Source organism: Xenopus laevis, chromosome 9_10L (genome assembly GCF_017654675.1).
Source record: "Xenopus laevis strain J_2021 chromosome 9_10L, Xenopus_laevis_v10.1, whole genome shotgun sequence".
NCBI classification, from domain to species: Eukaryota; Metazoa; Chordata; class Amphibia; order Anura; family Pipidae; genus Xenopus; species Xenopus laevis.
Window position 1 is genome coordinate 40,250,536 of NC_054387.1, and position 19,977 is coordinate 40,270,512.

General features: G+C 39.5%; 1 pseudogene; it reads left to right on the forward strand.

Annotated features, from left to right (window-relative positions):
• Positions 1-256: 256 nt before the first annotated feature.
• Positions 257-19,977, forward strand: part of LOC121397954 — a 44,718-nt pseudogene continuing 24,997 nt past the window's right edge.

Consider the following 19,977-nt stretch of genomic DNA (forward strand, 5'->3'; position numbering starts at 1 on the left):
CGTTTTTTCGACGCCGGCGCCCGTTTTTGGCGCCGGCGGCCGTTTTTCGAAAAAAAATTTTTTGACGCCGGCGAATTTTTGCCGCGAATTTTCGCGGGCGTTTCGCGAATTTATTCGTTGTCGGCGAAACGCGCAAATTCGCCGCGAATTCGCGCCTGGCGAATAAATTCGCCCATCACTAGACGCGATTCAAAAAAAATTTTCGCGAAAGGAAATGGGTCAAATTCGGCCATCCCTAGTGAGGAGGAAAGTATGTGCATAACGTAGAAAATGTGCATGCATCTACAAGAGTGTGTATGTGCCTGGTGAGTTTTTTCTGCATTATTATTATGCATATATGGGTGTGTTTGCATGTGAAGTCCCAGGGTTTGAGTCTCAGCATAAAAATGAGTGTTTGTGTGTATGGGGGAGTGCCCTAATTGTTAACAAGGGTCTAACATAAGTCTTACTGTACCATTAAATGTTTATTTTCAGACTCTATCAATGGATGAAAGGCAGCTCTCTGAAAATCTGTTACTCCTTGTGTGACCTACATCATAACCAGAACATAGACATAAAAAACATCACCAAGCCACCGCCAATTCTAATTCTAATCTGTGCAATAGGTCTGATTGGCAATGGTATGGTTATCTATGTTACTGGATTTATCATGAAGACCCATAAATGCAAAATCTGGTTTCTAAACTTGGCCTTAGCTGATTTTATATTTCTCCTGTGTATGCCACTTGACATTGTTTCTGACTTTACAGGGAACTGGATTTTTGGCTCGACTCTCTATAAAATATATCATTTTCTGTCCACGTGCAATAAATATTCCAGCGTTACAGCCCTGAACATTGAACGTGTCCTGTCTGTGCCTAAACAGATATGGCATCTAAGGGTCTTCTCTGGACGCATTTGTCTCTGGATCTGCTCAGTCATTTGGTCAGTAACAGTGATCTTTAGTTTTCCCATTATAATTTTTAAGCACTCTTTCTATTGGCAATGATGGGAACAGAGTATGTAATTGGTTGGATTATAAAAGCAGCCAAATAAATATATGTAAGGAGTAAGATTATTTACCTATGGAGAGCACACAACAGTCATTTGTACCCCCTGTAAAAGAAGTGACTGCTGTTTAGTGCAGGAATACATGAATTATGGAGTAACATTATCATTTTATCCTAATCCCAATGCTCTTGTTTGGCTGTTTTATTCCTCTGTGTATTATTGTGCTTTCCAAAGTCGCTATTGCCATAAAAGTTCATAAATCCCCAAAAGTAAAGCCACAACGACTTTAACAAAATTGTAATTGCTGTGGTCCTGGTTTATTTCCTAACCTGGACTCTAAATGTCACAGGGTGATTTTGGTTTTCAAAGCTGTTTTCACCATGGATTTCTCTCTGTTTTTTTAAAAATACTTGATTATGTATCTCTGCTGGAAATTATAGTGAATATCAGCAGCTGCCTTAACCCTCTAATTCAGGGATCCCCAACCTTTAGAACCCGTGAGCAACATTCAGAAGTAAAATGAGTTGAGGAACAACACTAGCATGAAAAATGTTCCTGGGGTGCCAAATAAGGGCTGTGATTGGCCATTTGGTAGCCCCTGTGTGGATTGTCAACCTACATTGAGGCTCTGTTTGGCAGTACACTTGGTTTTTAATGAAACCAAATCTTGACTCCAAGCCTGGAATTTAAAAATAAGCTCCTGCTTTGAGGCCACTGGGAGCAACATTGAAGGGGTTGGAGAGCAACATGTTGCTCACGAGCTACTGGTTGGGGATCACTGCTCTAATTTATGTGCTGGTTGACCAAAGAGTACGAAATGCAAAGTTTATCTTCAATATTCCTCGCTCAGCATGTTTCTCCTCATTCAGGAGTTGGGTGTCAGATGAATGATCCAATATATCTTATAGGGGGCTCCTTTTGCCTAAAAGATGTATTAGAGCTCACTCTATTAAAATCACCAGAAATCCAGTCTCTCTACATGCAGAATATGTGCAAAAAGCAGTTATTTTGTTAGATTTTGTTCTGGAAATCATTACTTGAGTGAGCTCTAATACATCTGTTAGGAAAGGGAGCCCCCCCTCCTTATAAGATATATTGGATCATTAAAGGAGAACCAAACCTTTTTTTCTTAAAAAACCCAACCTACCCCCTTCTTCAGGAAGTAAGCTCTGACACCCAACTGCTGCATGAAGACAGTAAGAGAAATAGACGCTGAGAGAGGAATAGTGAATCTAAACTTGAATATTTCAGAAGCAATGCAGAATCTTTAATGGATTATATTTAGAAAGTTTCTTACTTCAGTATGAAGTTTATATTTTTCATTTTTTCCCCTAACATTGATGTGGTTGCCTTCATAGATTATTTTTTGTAAATCAGATGAGATTTAAGATCCCATCAAATTATAAGCAATAATGCTTAAGATGCACAATCTGGTCAAAGGAAGATGTGATTTACTTTTGCTTCTCCCTTTGGTTGACAACTATACATGGCTAAACATTCTTTTCCCTGAATTAACTCAAAGGCTTATAGCACTCAGGGCTTTTTGTCAGTGGTGGACAAAATGTCCCTCTCCACCTATAATCTGAAAGTTATAAAGGTCCACTTATCACTGCTCTGTGTGTGTGTTAGGTGGACACTTTGTTCCACAGAATTCAGGGTAATGACAGACATTTTGTCAGCCACAGTTCTCTATAACCCAGTCATTTTTACTTTCATGTGGCTGTTCCTTGAGAAATAAGTGGTTGGTGCATAATTGTGTGACTGAGGTGCAGGTTAATTGGAATTGCCTATTTACAGACAAACATGTCAAAATGTGTATTTGGTTAGTATTTTAAACCTCTTTCACTAATAACATCAAAGAGAACAAACAGCAATTTTTGGCAACGTTAGGACAACATTTTTATGTAAAATCCAGGCAAACATTATGTAAAATCAGGGAAAGCACCCACTGAAATATATTATAAAATGTAAAATGTAGGGAAATATAAAATCAGGGTATGTAAAATGAGTTTTATTATGGGCTGCTTAAGGTCAATTAAAAAAAAAACATGCTTGATGCCTTGTTTAATGGCGAATGATCATTTACCTGTACTAAGTACAACACACAAATTTGAGAAATCTGTGAACAATTTCTATAATCAACAAAGAGTCTTTCTGCTAGTACCCTCTATGGTTTATCTGCATGGATAGGTTATCTGGCTATTTGCTTTGTTATCTAGTGCAGGAGTGCCCATACTTTACTAATACTTTACTAATGCAAGGTCTACTTTTAGTGATGTTGTCCCATTATGATCTACATGCATAAAAGCACTCTGTTCCATGGAAAATATTACTGTACTTGATTATATTGATTTATCAGAGAATTTATATTGCTATATTTAACAACCATTTGTTATGTAACCTTAACATAATAAATATCTGAACGAAAAGCATGAAATAGGACAGTGATTTCGACAAGCTGTTGACGGTGTCTTGAGATCTACCTTTTACCAGCTACCTTTTGGGCATCCCTGATCTAGTGGTTGATAGCAGAAAAATCAGTGTATTAAAGTATCTCCACATTCTGTTGTTTTATTAAATATGCCTTACTTTCCTTTTCATTCCCTTTTCAGTGCAAGATATACAAACAGCATTTTTCTTTTGAAATGTTGTACAAATATGGTACATCAGGCATAGTGATGAGTGCAGGTTGCGCAGGTTCAGGTGAAGAAAATGAGTAACCAGTTGTAGGTTCAGGAAGGTAAAACATTAATTCGTACCTTTTGGTGATGTATTAATGCCAATCCCTCCATCAGAGAAGAGTCAGGATGGGTACAAGTCACAAAGTAAAGCTGGCCATACAGGGGCCGACAGACAGAGCCGGTAGCTTATTATTATTATTTTGATTGTCTCTTCATAATCAAACCCGTATACTCATGTCTCAGGTATACAGGATTAAGCCTCTGATGACCATACATATACATTTATAAACCCTTTCATTTATGCACTTGTTGGTACACAAGCTAGAGAAGGAATAACAGAATCCATAAGTAGCATAAAACAATAGTTTTACATGTAGGTTATCTTTTCCCTATACAGTTTGATATTAAAGTACAGAGGTCAGGCTTCTTTTGTACATTGAAGATTTTCTTTGTATCTGCATGTTGTACATGACTGGTGTTAAGGGCAAAAATGCTTCCAGGCTGGACTACTCATTACCTCTTAAGAATATTACAACAGAAGACATTTTAAATTTAGTGAAAATATTGTATGAAGACTACAGCCAAATTATTGCAAATATTGCAATTAACATATTTACATTTTTGACATGCCAATGACAATATAAATAGGTTATCGAAATCCCCTTACACAAATATCAGCTCCTGGTGAACTGTCCATACTCAATTCTATGTGGTGCCATAATATGACACCTCATCCCCACTCATAATCTATAACTACACATAAGCAGGGGAAGCTTTGTCAACAGAATATTTTATTTTGCATATTTATTTATTTTATTATATATTAAAGCCCGCTTTCAGCTTTGAAGGCATTCTTAATGCCACCATTCTGCCTTTATTGCATTGTTTTGTGTGTGGTTGACCATTGACCACTGACCAGTGGTTCACCATTATTTGTGCTCAGTTGTATCTACCAGGCTAAGAGCTGATGGAGGAATTTTGGTTTTCATTTAACACAGTTCACTGCCCAACATGGCACAACATACTGCTAAGGAAGAGTGCCTTAATAAATGTACTATTTATAGATGCTCTTTGGTATATTGAAGATTTTCTTTGTATCTGCATGTTGTACATAAGAAAGGCAGGTGCTCATTTAATTGTTTTGCCTTGTCCTCATTTTTGAGTATTTAGTATGGGGTTGAGCATGGGATGATGGTAACATTATTTTTAATGGCATTAAAAAGATTCCTGAATTCGGGGAAGCTGGTGGAAATTGAGGTTATTAAGGGTCGGGGATCAGAAAAGGTAAGTAAGCCTCAGAGTCTACAGTTTCATGACAATGTTTGGCATTGACATGTGGATCTCCTCTTCAGACAAGAGCAGTTTCTCTTTTAACACAAATCATTGAACCTTGTGATATTTATACCATAGCAAATAGTAGTTGTGCAAATAGGCAAGTAAGAAATGTGACAAACGATAGTTAAAAAAGGAAGATCACAAAAATAATCTCTCTCTCTTCATTTGGTGTTCATCATGTGTTTTATATTTTTCAGTTGACTTTCTACCACCAGGCCTGACATCTGTCCTTCCTGTGAGCATGTTACATTATATTTCTGCAAAGTTCAGTATCTGCCCTTTAATCTAACTAAGACAGAGGCTGAGATAGCAGCATGCATGAGCCAAATAAATCGGATTCCCCTCCAGAGATAAAGACAATCTACAGTATACAGTATATTTAATCCTGCATGCACTTCAGCAAAGAATATTTATACTGTATTGTATCTGCTCCTTCTCACCGATTTCTGCAGATCTGTGTTTGTTCTCATATATTAAAGCTGCCATATTGATTACTCTGGCAAGTATATATAGAATCAAATCTACAAACTGCACTAAAACAATGTCCTCCACTTAGTGACCGGTCATTTGTGAAAAGCACTAATCAGTTATAAAAAGAAAGTGTAAATCACTAAAATGCATACAAAACTGAGGGTCAATAATATAGGTACTTGTGCCCATACAAACTCCTAGCACCCATCAGTAATTGTGGGAATCACCAAGGCACCAATATACAAATGCTCGTATTTCACCCCTGGCACCTATTCCTCTCCCATGCTAGCTCTAAACATACATGGCCACCATCAGTGGGGTATACAGGGTACTGTAGTGGAGGACCCCATGACAGAAGTGGGGCTCAAGATGAAAAGGCATGATACATGGGTTGCGGTTTGTGTAGAGTGGGTGATGGAGTGGGTTTGGATGAATCAGGACGATTCTTGGCATAATTGGGGTGGGGGTCATGGCATATCAGGGAAGTGACTGTGCAAGTAATGGACATTGTTTACCGAGGCACCAATTTATTTATTGGCAGGACCAACCTCATAGGGGACCTAGATGACAAGAAGGTCATTAAATGGGGCTCCCTAGGGGAGAGAACCATACTAACTTAGTATGGGGCCCCATTATTACTGACAGCAGCCTTGTAAACATAAACAGTATGTAAAAACCAAAGCCTAAATAACTAATCAATGATCAGATCAAGCAAGTTGATCATGAAAGGGCAAAGATTCCAACATAAGAGCAGAAAATTCCGGATAATATAAAAACACCAGGGAGCTTCACATAGTATCTGGAAACTGAATTCATTTCAGTGTCATGGCCATAATGAGCAGTGAAATATTCACCAAGAGGACAGGGGGATTGTAACTACATCCCTAATGAATCTGGGGTGATTGGTACAGGAGAGCTTGACCCACTTTAGGAAAACAAAGCAAAGATCTGCTTATAAAATGCTGAAAAACAAACATGTAATACTGTAAAGCATTGCTTAGAAGAGCACAGAAGACACGTAAAAAGTTTAGAGGCAGGTTTGAAAAACTGTAACTAGGACCAGAACAGCTATTTTCCCATGACTAAAAAAATCTCTGCATGCTTTACATGACCCTATATTCCTCGTCTGCAGCCACACTAGTAAGTACCTGAGGTAATACTGAGCTCCCTATACACAATACAAAGGGCTTGATGAGCAACAACAGCCCTATAATACAACACGGTACAGTACTGGTATGAAGCTGTGCAGGTGTAATCTAGCCAGCATCAGACTGGACCAGAGGAACACTGGGGAAAAAACACAATAAAGGTGTCTTCAGGTTGACAACTATGTATTGCTGGCAGTTTTTCATCATTTATTGTTGCATCTAAAGCAAAGAGTAGTGATGGGAGAATTTGCGCCGTTTCGCTTCGCCGAAAAATTTGCGCGTTTCGCCGCCAGCGAATAAATTCGGCGCCGGCGTCTCGTTTTTGACGCCGGCGCCCGTTTTTGGCGCCGGCGCCCGTTTTTTCAAAAAAAATAAAATTTTGACGCCGGCGAATTTTTGCCGCAAATTTTTATTCGCTGGCGGCGAAACGCGCAAATTCGCCGCGAATTCACGCCTGGCGAATAAATTCGCCCATCACTAGCAAAGAGACGGGGAGTATTGAAAAACTGAGACTAACAAGATAAGGCCCCGTTATTGAATAACATGAATAGTGGTCCTTATCCATATTAATAACAATGGCTGAAGACAAAAAAATATCTAGCTCAGACATAAATATCATATTGTATACTGGCACCCACAATTATTTTTTTTTTTACACATACTTTTTAGGAATATTTTACCCATAAGAACTGGTGCCAGTAAAATTGAATTCAAATTTCACACAGTCACATCACAAAATTGCCAGTCCCACTGAAAGTGAGAATAATGTTTGCATAATCATAAATGCATATACTTACAGATCTATTTAAGGCCTTCGGATTTGGACTTTTTCCATCCCCTGGGTATAATAAATCTCCAAAAATTCAAGGTTTATTTGCCCACTAAAAATTCAGATCTTTGTAGTTAAATTTTTTTTTTTTTTGCCATTTGGACTTTAATAACCCCCTAAGTACAAGCTATAATCAATGCCTGGCACCCGTGCTTTAATTTGGATCCTATTTAAGTAATATATTGCAAGCATAAATCATGACCAGTGATGGAAAAAACATTGTGGAACGATGCTGTGGATATACCTCTAACCAACATTTAATGGCTTAATGTGGGAAGACGTCGGCCTGTGCTCAAAGAGATGGCTAACCCAGTACATACAAAAGTGACTGACATGCTCACGGTTGAACGAGTTGAACCTTCATAGGCAAAGTAAGAGATCCTGACGAATATCATGTCAGTTATGTGAATAGACCTTTGTTTATCAGAACATGCGGAACCTTTACTGCTCCCAAGGAGTTATAAGTTATCAGCCCGACGCTCAGGCAGTGGATAATTAGAATCCTTGCTGTAGATGTATGTATGTATGTATGTATGTATGTATGTATGTATGTATGTATGTATGTATGTATGTATGTATATTTTCAGCCCAAGACCTATCCTATCACAAAAGGCAGGATACACAATATAACATTTTCAAAATAAGCAGGCATAAAGTCCAGTCATAGAACCCTTATTCTAATGACTTCCCTATGGCTGATTATTACCCCAATGGTTGTGGCCCACATACAGGCCCGGACTGGTAATCTGTCCGTTCGGGCAAATGCCGAGGGGCCACTCTGCCCTGTGTTTAAGTGGGCTGCCGCTTTTGCTAATAGATGTGGCCAGGGTGTAAGTACATACAGATTTGCACTTCTTATACTACATGCCCTCCAAGAATCCTAACATCACATGAATCAGTCCATGAGGCCCTATTACACATACAATTTCAATATATATTATATATATATATATATATACAGATGCAGCCAATTTGGTTTGTCTGTTTGACACAGAATAACTAAACACAGATATCCCATTTATCTCATTTAACACAGAAAACTGCGTCACAACAACCCATCTAATTAAAGCATTCACCATTGTGAACAATGGAGCTTTGGTATGCTAATGAAAAAGTTAAATGCATTAAATGAGTTAAGATGACTTAAGATAACACAGTTTCTTCAATTACCCCTGAGTCATGACGCATTTAACTCACAAATCCAAGTGGCTTCATCTGTATATATATATATATATATATATATATATATATATATAATATATGCATGATAGACATATGCATTTAACCCTTTAAGTGCCAGCAGAATTTCACATTTTGGTTACGCGAAATGCCAGCCGTTTTTAAGCATTTTGTGTTCTCTCACTTTAGGGGCATTTTCTGAGGGGAAACCTATAGTTTACCTAGGAAAACTATACATTGTTTTTTTCGTTAGAAACTGAGCTTTCTAAATCTGCCTGAGTTTTCATGTATTTCCACCTGTGAAAAAAAATTTATAGTGCTAAATACCAAAAAAAAAAGAAAAATTACCATTTTTCATCGTATATGAATTTATACCAGAAAAATATTTCATTTTATGGATGAAAATCCAACTGATTTGGAAAGCCTTATGTCTCTCGAACGTGCCAATACCAGATATGTATAGTTTTAGAGAGATTTAGGATTTCTGTACAGCAAAAACTCCCGGCAGTATATTACCGAATTTTGAAAGCACAGAAAACGGCATGCTTTAGATTCCAAGGCAAAAAATCCTGAAACCGTAGGTTTACCCCAGAAAACCATACATTTTTGAAAAGTACACATTCTGCCGATTACAAAATGGGTAACTATGTCTCTCTACTCCCAACTACCAAACATAAAAGCTTGTCTGAACATAGCGGTTTTTCAAAAAAAAATTCAAAATTCTGAAAAATCATTTCACAGGTTTTATTTTGCTGCTCCGCATATCCCAAACTATATTAGGTACCAAGAAAAAGCACCTGAAATATGATTGCCAGGGGTCCACTGAACAGTTTGATACCCATTGTGTATAGGTTTACCAAAGTATCTGGCATTTAGAGACACCAATATGAAGTTAGCACATCCAAATTGTTCAGGACTTTACTTCAGCTACTGAGAAATCAATACATTGACTGCATTTTTTGTGGGGTAAAAACACAGAAATATATGTTTATCCCCCAAACCCATATACTTTTGGAAAGTACACATTCTACTGAATCTAAAATGGGTACCCATGCCTTTCTGCTCCAAACTACTGAGTCGCAAGGCTTTCCCAAAATTGTCGGTTTTGGTGAAATATCTGAAAATTGCCTCAAACCTTCAACTTCCCAGCACCATATCACCCATGTATCGTTACGCACCAAGAAAAAGCACCCTAAATATGATTGCCAGGGGTCCTCCAAACAGTTTGGTGGCCATTGTTCATAGGTTTACCAAAGTATCTGGCATTTAGAGGCCTCAAAATTAAGTTAGCGCATACAAATAGTCCTGTGGGTAACTTCAGCTAATGAGAAATCAACACATTGACTGCATTTTTGTGGGGTAAAAACACAGAAATATATGTTTACCCCCAAACCCATACATTTTTGGAAAGTACACATTCTACAGAATCTAAAATGGGTACCCATGCCTTATTGCTCCAAACTACTGAGTCGCAAGGCTTTCCCAAAATTGACGGTTTTTGACAAATATCTGAAAATTGCCTCAATGCTTCAACTTTCCAGCATCATATCGCCAATGGATCATTATGTATCACAAAAAAGCACCGAAATTGTGATTGCCAGGGGTCCTCCAAACAGTTTGTTGCCCACTGTGCATAGGTTTACCAAAGTATATGGCATTTAGAGGCCCCAAAATGAAGTTAGCGCATACAAATTGTCCTGTGGGTAACTTCAGCTAATGAAAAATCAACACATTGACTGCATTTTTGTGGGGTAAGAACACAGAAATATATGTTTACCCCCAAAACCCATATATTTTTGGAAAGTACACATTCTACGGAATCTAAAATGGGTACCCATGCCTTTCTGCTCCAAACTACTGAGTCGCAAGGCTTTGCCAAATTTGGCAGTTTTGGTGAAATATCTGAAAATTGCCTCAAAGCTTCAACTTTCCAGCATCGTATTGTCCATGTATCATTACCAGCATAAAGCATCCTAAATATAAACATAGGGGTCTACTAAACAGTTTGATGCCCAATGTGCATAGATATACCAAACTATGTGGCGCACAGAGACCACCAAATGACAATATGTATAGACATTTTCACGGCTGACGCGCAGGCTGCTGCAATATAACCACCCGGTGTGTGTATTATGCGACATTAGACCACCTAACAGTACAGAGACCCCAGAAAACCATATATTTTCAGAAAGCACACATTTTGACGAATCCAATGTGGGTAAATAAGTGTTTCTAATGCAAACTGCCAAACTGCAAAGCAATGCTGAACATAACGGTTTTTATCAAATTTCTGAAAATCGTCACAAAGCTTGAATTTTACCCCATTATATGCCCCACATTTCGTAACTTATCAGCATAAAACATCCTAAATATGAACGCCAGGGGTCTACTGAACACTTTGATGCCCAATATGCATAGATATACCAAACTATGTGGCGCACAGAGACCCCCAGATGACAATAGTGTATATACATTTTCACGGCTGACGCGCTGGCTGCTGCAATATAAGCACCTGGTGTGTGTATTATTCGACATTAGACCCCCCTAACAGTACAGAGACCCCAGAAAACCATATATTTTCAGAAAGTACACATTCTGACGAATCCAATATGGGTAAATATGTGTTTCTACTGCAAACTGCCAAACTGCAAAGCAATGCTGAACATAATGGTTTTTATCAAATTTCTGAAAATCGTCAGAAAGCTTGAATTTTACCCCATTATATGCCCCACATTTCGTAACGTATCAGCATAAAACATCCTAAATATAAACGCCAGGAGTCTACTGAACACTTTGATGCCCATTATGCATAGATATACCAAACTATGTGGCGCACAGAGGCCCCCAAATGGATATATAATAGATAAAATTTACAAGGCAAAACAAAATAAGGCAGTAAAGAGTGAAATGCAAAAAAATCCAATAAAACCACAAAAATCAATGTTTTTTTTTCCAGACTAGTGTTATCGGCTGTCAGAATCACAATTTGAATATTTTAGCTGGGCCAAACAGGTTATACGGCTAGAAACAAGTGAACACAACATATGCAGAGCTGAAAATGCAATAAATTGGCTAAAAATGCAATAAAATGGCTAAAAATGCACCAAAATACCCAAAATTGCAATATAATCACCGAAATAACATACAAAAGGTATTGCACAGTACGGTTAGCGAATACGCTATTCGTAATGGCAATAAAACATTTTTTTCAGCCAAAAAAAGAGACGATGCGATAAGAAAAAAAAAAAAAAGCCACAATGCCATGTATGTGCGTGTGCGTGTGTACAATTGGTAAATTACATGTTATGTGCGTGTGTGTGCTTGTGTGTGATTGCAGTGAGTGTAAGTGACCCCCCCAATCCCCAAAAATGTATGTGTAAGTGTGTGTAAGTGTGAATCTAAGTGTGTATTACTGTAATAAGTGTGTGTTGGTGTGTTTGTGTGTGTAATTGTTGCACTAACCTGAAAAAGTTGCTGGAGACTGTTGCAGACGATCTGGAAGGGCCCCAGGAAGACATCTGTGACGTGATTCCTGTCCCTGTGCTGTGGGGGTGGAGCTGATCGCGGCAGTGTAGGCTGCAGCAGCAGGACACGTAAGTGACACGTGCCTGCTACTGTTTTGGGGCCCCTGGGCGATCGCGCCCCAGGGGCCACTCGATCCCCTGCTCTGCTCGTTGCCTAGGGGCAGGGGATCGAGGAGGAACGGAGCGAGCTGCTCTAACAGCCGTTCCTCCGCTCGAGAACCCGGAAGTGCTGCAGAACGTAGAATCTACGTTCTGTGGCATTTTAAGTACCTTTGCCACAGAACGTAGATTCTACGATTTGTGGCATTTAAAAGGTTAAACCAGAATTGACCACTACTCTCAAACCAGTGTATACACATGCCTATATTGACCTTTGTGTTACACAAGTGTATAATCCTATATACTACATACCATAGCCTTTGTATAAGTCAGAATTGTCCTCAGCCAAGCCATTTAGACAATATATATGTCTACATCAGTTACCACATTTAATGCATCTATAATTTCATATAATGGGTGGATCATACTTACCAGGGCACAGTCCCTTAAGCCGTTATTGACTGCTATATAAAAGAGTATAATATTTATCCCCAGCATAGCTGCTACATTTAAATAAGTTTATAATACCTATAGCTGACTTGGCTCCACATTAAGTAAGTGTATGATATCCAAATTGTTGCAAGAGTAATCCATGCTCATAACTTCACTCAAATGTTACAGTATATAAAACAAACATGTGACTTATGTTACCATGTACATGCAAACCTGAGGTTGTATAGGCACCATCTAGAAAAAATCCTTCCAAAACCAAATCAATGAGCTGTTTAACACATACCGATGTTATATTAATTGATGTCCAAACCAGAGAAATTTATAACAGGGATGGGTGAATTTGGGGCGTCTCACCAAAAAAATTGCGAATTTCCCGCAAAATTGCGTACGTCAGCACAAATTCGCTTGTGTTTTTTTTTTGGACTCCTGCATCCATTTTTTTTTTTTTTTTTTTTTTTTTGACACCGGCGAATTTTCACTGCAGTTTCGTGAAATTATTCGCCGGCAGCAAATCACAGGAATTCGCCGGAAATTCATGCCTGGCGAATAAATTCGCCCATCACTAATAAGATGTACATTTATATTTTATTATCTGTCAGCCCCCAAAGCCACTGTTTCAGCATTTACATTCAGTTTGGTTGTAATATTAAGCAGTGCCAGGACCAAGGAATGTTTAACATGTACATACATATTTGGTTATTAAGCCAGCTCCAAAACCCCTGAAATGTTTCCACATGTACATTCAGGTTGGTAACTACATTATGCAGACTGAGAGCATCTGCAGCCAGATTGATTGGCCTCTTGACTCTTTGGCAAATTCCCCACTAGTCAGTATCCACACACACTCATGCACTGGCTGAGCAGCATTGCCCTGGCTTCTAAGCTGAGCTAGACTCAGAAAGCAGAGTAAAAGAAATGTATGTTAATTTAGCTAACAAACTTTTACAATAACAGAACAGAGTTGTAACACAGAAATCTTACCTGATGCTTCTGAGAATCATTATGAGCTGCTAAGGGAGGGAGTGGGAGGGGAATCTACCTGCTCATTAACTGCACCTGAACACTGAGCTCCAGAGTAATTACCTAATTACCTACAGCTGCTGCTCAAAGAATCTGCAGACAGGGTTGCCAGGTTGGCTCGTTTCCAGCCGAATTGGGCTACTAATTAAGGGCTCTTACTCACGAGCGTTTTTACCTGTGCTCCCCTGCGTTCCGTTTTTCTGCGTTTAGCCGCAGGGGAGCGCAGGAATAGACGCATTACATTTTTCCCAATGGGGCTGTACTCACACAGGCGCGTGGAGGCGCCAAACGCAGGTTGAGACGCAACATGCTGCATTTTCCTGCGTTCGGCGCCTACACGCGTCTGTGTGAGTACAGCCCCATTGGAAAAAATGTAATGCGTCTATTCCTGCGCTCCCCTGCGGCTGAACGCAGAAAAACAGAACGCAGTGGAGCACAGGTAAAAACGCTCGTGAGTAAGAGCCCTTACAGTCCAGGCAGGTTTTGAAAGTACAAACTAGCCAAGGTACGGATTTGGGCTACTTTTTGAGCCTTTGGCTGGTTTTTGCTTTGGAAACCAGCCAAAGTTTTTATTGCCCTAATGTGCCAAGCCTGTATCTCCCAATGCATGTTGGGTAATGTAGTTTTGTTTAACAATTTGCCGACTGCCACGTTTAATGTAAGACACAATATCCAGCATGCAATGGGATTGAGTTGTGTAGAAGTTGGGAGTTACCAGATTTTGGGCTCTGGGGTAAAAATCTGCTGGCCACCAAAATGTCTAGAGGTTGAATTGTTTTACCAATATTTATTGAAATTGTTTATGTGTTCAGGCCTCATGGGTAGTGATAGGCGAATAAATTTGCTAGGCGTGAATTTACGGTGAATTTCCACGCTTAGCTGGCGGCAAATCAATTAAGCGAAAATTCGCAGGCGTCAAAAAAAATTTTGACACGCGTTGGAAAAGTTGCTCATGTCAAAACCGCCGTGCGTCAACACTATTTGGACCGCCATTGACTTTAAAATTGACGTGGGCATCAAAATTCGAGTTTCGCAATTTTTTTGCCGTTTCGCAAATTTCGAGGGGAATTCGCAAATTTTTCGGGAGCGGCAGATATTTGCCCATCACTACTCATGGGGACCCTATACCTCCTGAGCCCCCCTCTGTAGTTATGCCCCTGGTGAAGGGGGAGAATCTTTCACATTGTGCTTCACAGAAAAATGTGCAAATCAGTGAAAATTGTAAAAGATGTATTTTTGAATATATTCATTTATTTTTTTTTTACTTTTTTTTTCACTGCACGTGTTGTGTTATTTTGGGCTACTTTTGAAATGCTTCTTGGCTAGCTTTGGGCTGGTTTTGTAGCTGACCTTGCCTGGTTTTGAAAATTAGGCCTGACAACCCTGGTTATAATACTGCTGGACAAAAGAATGCTTGTGAATATTTGGACTATTTAAGGGCTCTTACACATGGGCGTTTTTGCCTGCGCTACCCTGCATTGTGCTTTCTTCCGTAGACGCAGACACAGTCAATTATTTTTAAAAAAAAAAACATGTCGCGTACCCCCCCAAAGAAAGCCCTATCCTAGAGGGGGGCCCTTTGGAAAGTGTAGCCTAGGGGCCTCACATGTCCTTAATCCGCCACTGACTGTGTAAGATTAATGCCTTGGGTAACCTACACCCTGATGTACAGTTGGTAAGCATAGATATACAAAGCTTATACACCTCAATCCCACAAGAAGAAGGTTTAAAGGTGGTAGAAGAGGCACTGCTAGAAACTAATTTATCACCCCATCTGATATATTTCATCATTGGTTGTTTATCAATAGTATTGCAGAAGAACTACTTTAGATTTACGGGGAAGTATTACTGGCAGCTTCAAGTACATCCATGGGTGCTGCAGTCCCACCTGCACTTGCCAACATGTTTGTATACTACCTTGAAAAGAAGCTATTCTTTGAAAGTGTGTTTAAAAAACATATTCTCCAGTATTATCGCTATGTGGATGACATTCTGATTTTGTGGAAGGGCCCATTGGAATATGCTTACTCTATGTGAATGGGGCACAAACACAATGACATTTACATCAGAGGTGGGGTAATTATTTAACTTCTTGTATGTCACTAATGATAGTAGATGGGACAGATCCACACTAGTCTGTTTCCATAAGAACAGACAGGAATGATGTGCTACATGCTACCAGTTCCTTGCCCCTAATATTTTAAAGTCGTTTTACTAAAGTGCGGTAAATCTGACTTTAAGTTTCCGCATGTTATCGACTGAGAATATTTTTCCTCCAGAATATTCGCAGCGACTAGTTTACTAAACAAGGATGTGCTAAAAGTCATTGCGATCACTTGGGGTAACTACGTTAACCAACCAGCTTACGTTAGCGGTAATTTTAGCATGTTTGCGAATTTTCGGATGCGAAAAATTACGTTTTTGCGAAATATTTATGCTATCAAAAAGTCTTGTTTTATGGCAGTTATTTTGGCAATTTTTTAACTGTGACATTTATGGCAGAAATAAATTCTTCAAACTCATAAACCTTTATTGATGATGATTATACCATCCAACAATATTACCAGAGTAACACCAATCAGACATGTCTGCATCATATAGAACCCTTCTGCCAACAGAATCAATATGAACAAGATCATACAGTCATTCTCTTTGCTCGAATAGAAATGCACAGTTTAAATGAAGCTCAATCACAATGAAACCAAAAAGCGTAGAGGCTGACGATCCTTGGACTGTGATGCCCCGTGCGCCAAAATACACTTGAGCTGAAAATTGAAAGATAGACCAGAACGCCAAAAACATCTGTCAGCAATAGCAACAGATCTCTCTCCTGTCAGCAAAGAATGATGGGTTAATAAAAAAAAAAGCATTATGGGATATTTCCTGCCCCTTGAGAATTTTCTGGTGAAAAAAATACTTTCACACCACTACATAGGTGGGGTAAAATGTTTGGCGCAATATTTGCGTAATTTAGTCTTTTGCACATTTCGCTGTTTGTAACCAGGCGTTAAATGTGTTCGTAGTGTTATTTTCAAGTGAATGCGATACTGTGAAAACATATTTTTTCGCAAGAAAATTTGCAAATTTATATATTAGCGGGAGGTTTAGTAAAACTGGCGAAAACATATTTGGGCACACATATTTGTCTCTAATTTTGTGCGCATATTTTTCGCTGCTTTACTAAACCGGACCCTCAGAGATATCTGCCCATAGGAAATGTAATCCCCACTATAAGCAATTGCACACAAAGATTCACTGGGTCAACCGAAGCAGGGTATAACCTTTGCCTGCTTAATTATGTATGTGTCACGTTTCCTTAAATCCAGAAAGTTCTGGGTCCCTGGTCTCGGCTCTTACTTCTGCTTTAAACAGGCCGCCTTTCACTCGGGAGGAGCCTCGGCTAATTGGATGCCGCCAGCATCTTATTTCAGGAAGGAGCCAGCGAGGGCAAAGGGGGTACAATCGTTCCACCAACACGGATACCTGGTGGAAAGACACCACTAGGAAGGCAGGTTCGGGCCAGCACAAGCAGAGTGGATAGTCAGCACAGGTCGGAATTAGGATTGGAGAGCATACTAAATAGTCAGACAGCTGGAATCAGGATTGGAAGAGTGTAGAATGGGTAATTAACCAGAGGATCAATAGGAATCGCTTAGGATAGCACCAGGAACAACTAAATGAACGCTAAACCACGGCAATGTGTTTATTTTATCAAAGCCCCTTTCAATAGTTTGAATGCGCAATGATGTCATCACGCCGGCGCAATAACGCCGGAAGCGTGCAGCTGCTCGTCGCCATACAGGAGAAACGGCACAGAAGAAGGAAAGGAACGCATGTTGGGGGACCACCCCACATACACAAGGGAGAGCCACTGGACCACCAGGGTAACTTTATTTCTTTACAGGGCATGTTGCACCTCAATTATTAAAAGGGAAGATTCATCAACCCTTTACACAGTAACCCCAATACACTAAAGAATTTGCAACTTGTGGATACTTAACAACGTGGTAGTAAAATTCCTTTAACCTTTACAAATAGCCATGCTGTGGATGGCATATGTGGGACAGACTGGGAAGAACAGGTAACAATGCGGATTACCAGATCCGTGATAATCTTGTCGAAGACTTTATGCTAATTTCTCCTGGGCAGGTGGCATGCATGGGGGGTTGACAAACAATATTTCATTCATTCCTCACTATATTATAAAAGAGACCTGAAACAGCAGGGAAATGCAGAAAATGATATAGATCTTGTTTGACAACAGGGAGCTTTTCTCGCTTGCTTGGCTAAGTTAATTAAAAAACAAGACAAATGAGTGGTAGACAGCTGTAATACCTTTGGAATGGGATTGTGGTTATAGTTGCAGCATGTAAACTTATATATAATGTTTGCAATGCTGATTAACAGGTTAACATTTCTTTAAATCTGGCTGCATGTCCATCATTATTTGATCTTTTACAACCTTACATATTGCAAGATGACTCACAGGTAAAAGAGCACTAAACAACGTGCAGACAGATGTCAACTAAACTGTTTAATGAGATGGACAGATTTAAATAATGGAAGGTAGACCTTAAGGTTGGGGTTGTCTTTTCTCCTGGAAAAAAAGAAAGCTTGCAAGGGAACATGATTACACCAAGGTGATTTTTAATAGCTATATTTTGCAACAGGCGGATATATATTAATTATAAAATACACAGTTTCAAGTTTCAGTGAGTCATGTGACGAAATGACATCACTTATGCTTCAATAAAAAATCTACTGACATCCACTAGAGCACCGTGTTTAAAGATAATATATATACAGGACTATTGGATTATAGACATAGATTGGGGAATTCTTTTTCCCATAAATGGATCACGCCACCAGAGGTTGTTATTGTTGGTCTGCAATTAACACCTCTCTCACCACCTTCTACAAACTTGCTTGTGTGCGAATGCTCATCACTATAACCTCACATCCAGACCAACCAAAACAATTGAAGCTATGAACACCCCCATATAACTCTTTTAGCAAGTAAATGATATCACATACATGAATCCTGTCTCTTTATCATTGGTTTAGTAAGACAGCGATCATTGGCATCACATATTGGTGCAGTTAGGACCCTTCCTGCAGGACTATTGCTCGACCATGAGAGGTTGAGGACGAATAATACCTGTAAAAAGACATTCTGTATACCTTACTCACGCGCTGCCGCATATATAGTCTAACGTGAATCATATCGTCAGCGAAATCATAGGTTCGTCAGTCATCAGGTACTCCATAGTACCCATGGTTTCATCTAATACAACTCTGCTTTTCTTGAGCCTACCTGTGTTCGAGCGAACGTCGTGAAAAACCCCCATAGACTTCATGGAAGGCGAAGTTTTAAAAGCTAAGAAAGACAGTTCTGCCAGAAAAAATGATTTTAAAGTTGTTTCAAGGGCTTTGCAACGACCCTGGATAGTGGCATTGCCAGAGGGGATCAAGGGCAAAAATGTATCTGACAAAATACATTGTTGACACCAGCACTGCGTTTTGTGTTGTAAAGGGCAGAAATCACACTACGTCACTCGGTGATGTTTCTGGACAACGGGAATGGAAAAAGCTCACACCAGCTAGGGTGGCACTTGGTTAAAGACTGGGCAAACAATCCTGCAGGGCAAGTACATACGTAGTGGGTACGGATATATTATTGCTGCTGTAAAAAATCATCAGTGAGTTTACGGACACGGAATTTATTATTGTTATTTAGACAGATGTGAAAAAAGCATTCACACAAGCTAGGTAGGCACTTGCCATTACCTCCCAACTGTTCCCTCTTTTGACCACTCAACCCCTGTCCCTCTTTGTACTGGAAAGTCCCTCTTTTCTCTGAACTTGAACAGTCGAAAAAAACAGTTTCTAACTAATTAGCTTTTGGCAGAGAGCTCAGAACAGCTAACAGGTGCAAATAAGATACTTCTGTAACAAATTGACTCTGGTTGTTGTGGTAGTGTGTGAATACTGGAGGAGCAGCACACCAGTCCCACTCCCCAACACAGCTTAGACTAATAGCATGGGCTCTTACAGTAGCCAAAAGTAAAAAAACAAAAAAAGAAAATAATCAACTGTCCCTCAAATCACTAAACAGCTCTCTCCCTACACTAGGCTCTCTCCAAGCACACACAGGCAGAATGAAAAAACGCTGCAGGGCTTCGTTTATATATGGAAGGGAGTGGTTCCAGCGGTGCGTCCAGGAGGGAGAGCTTCCTGATGGTATCTCT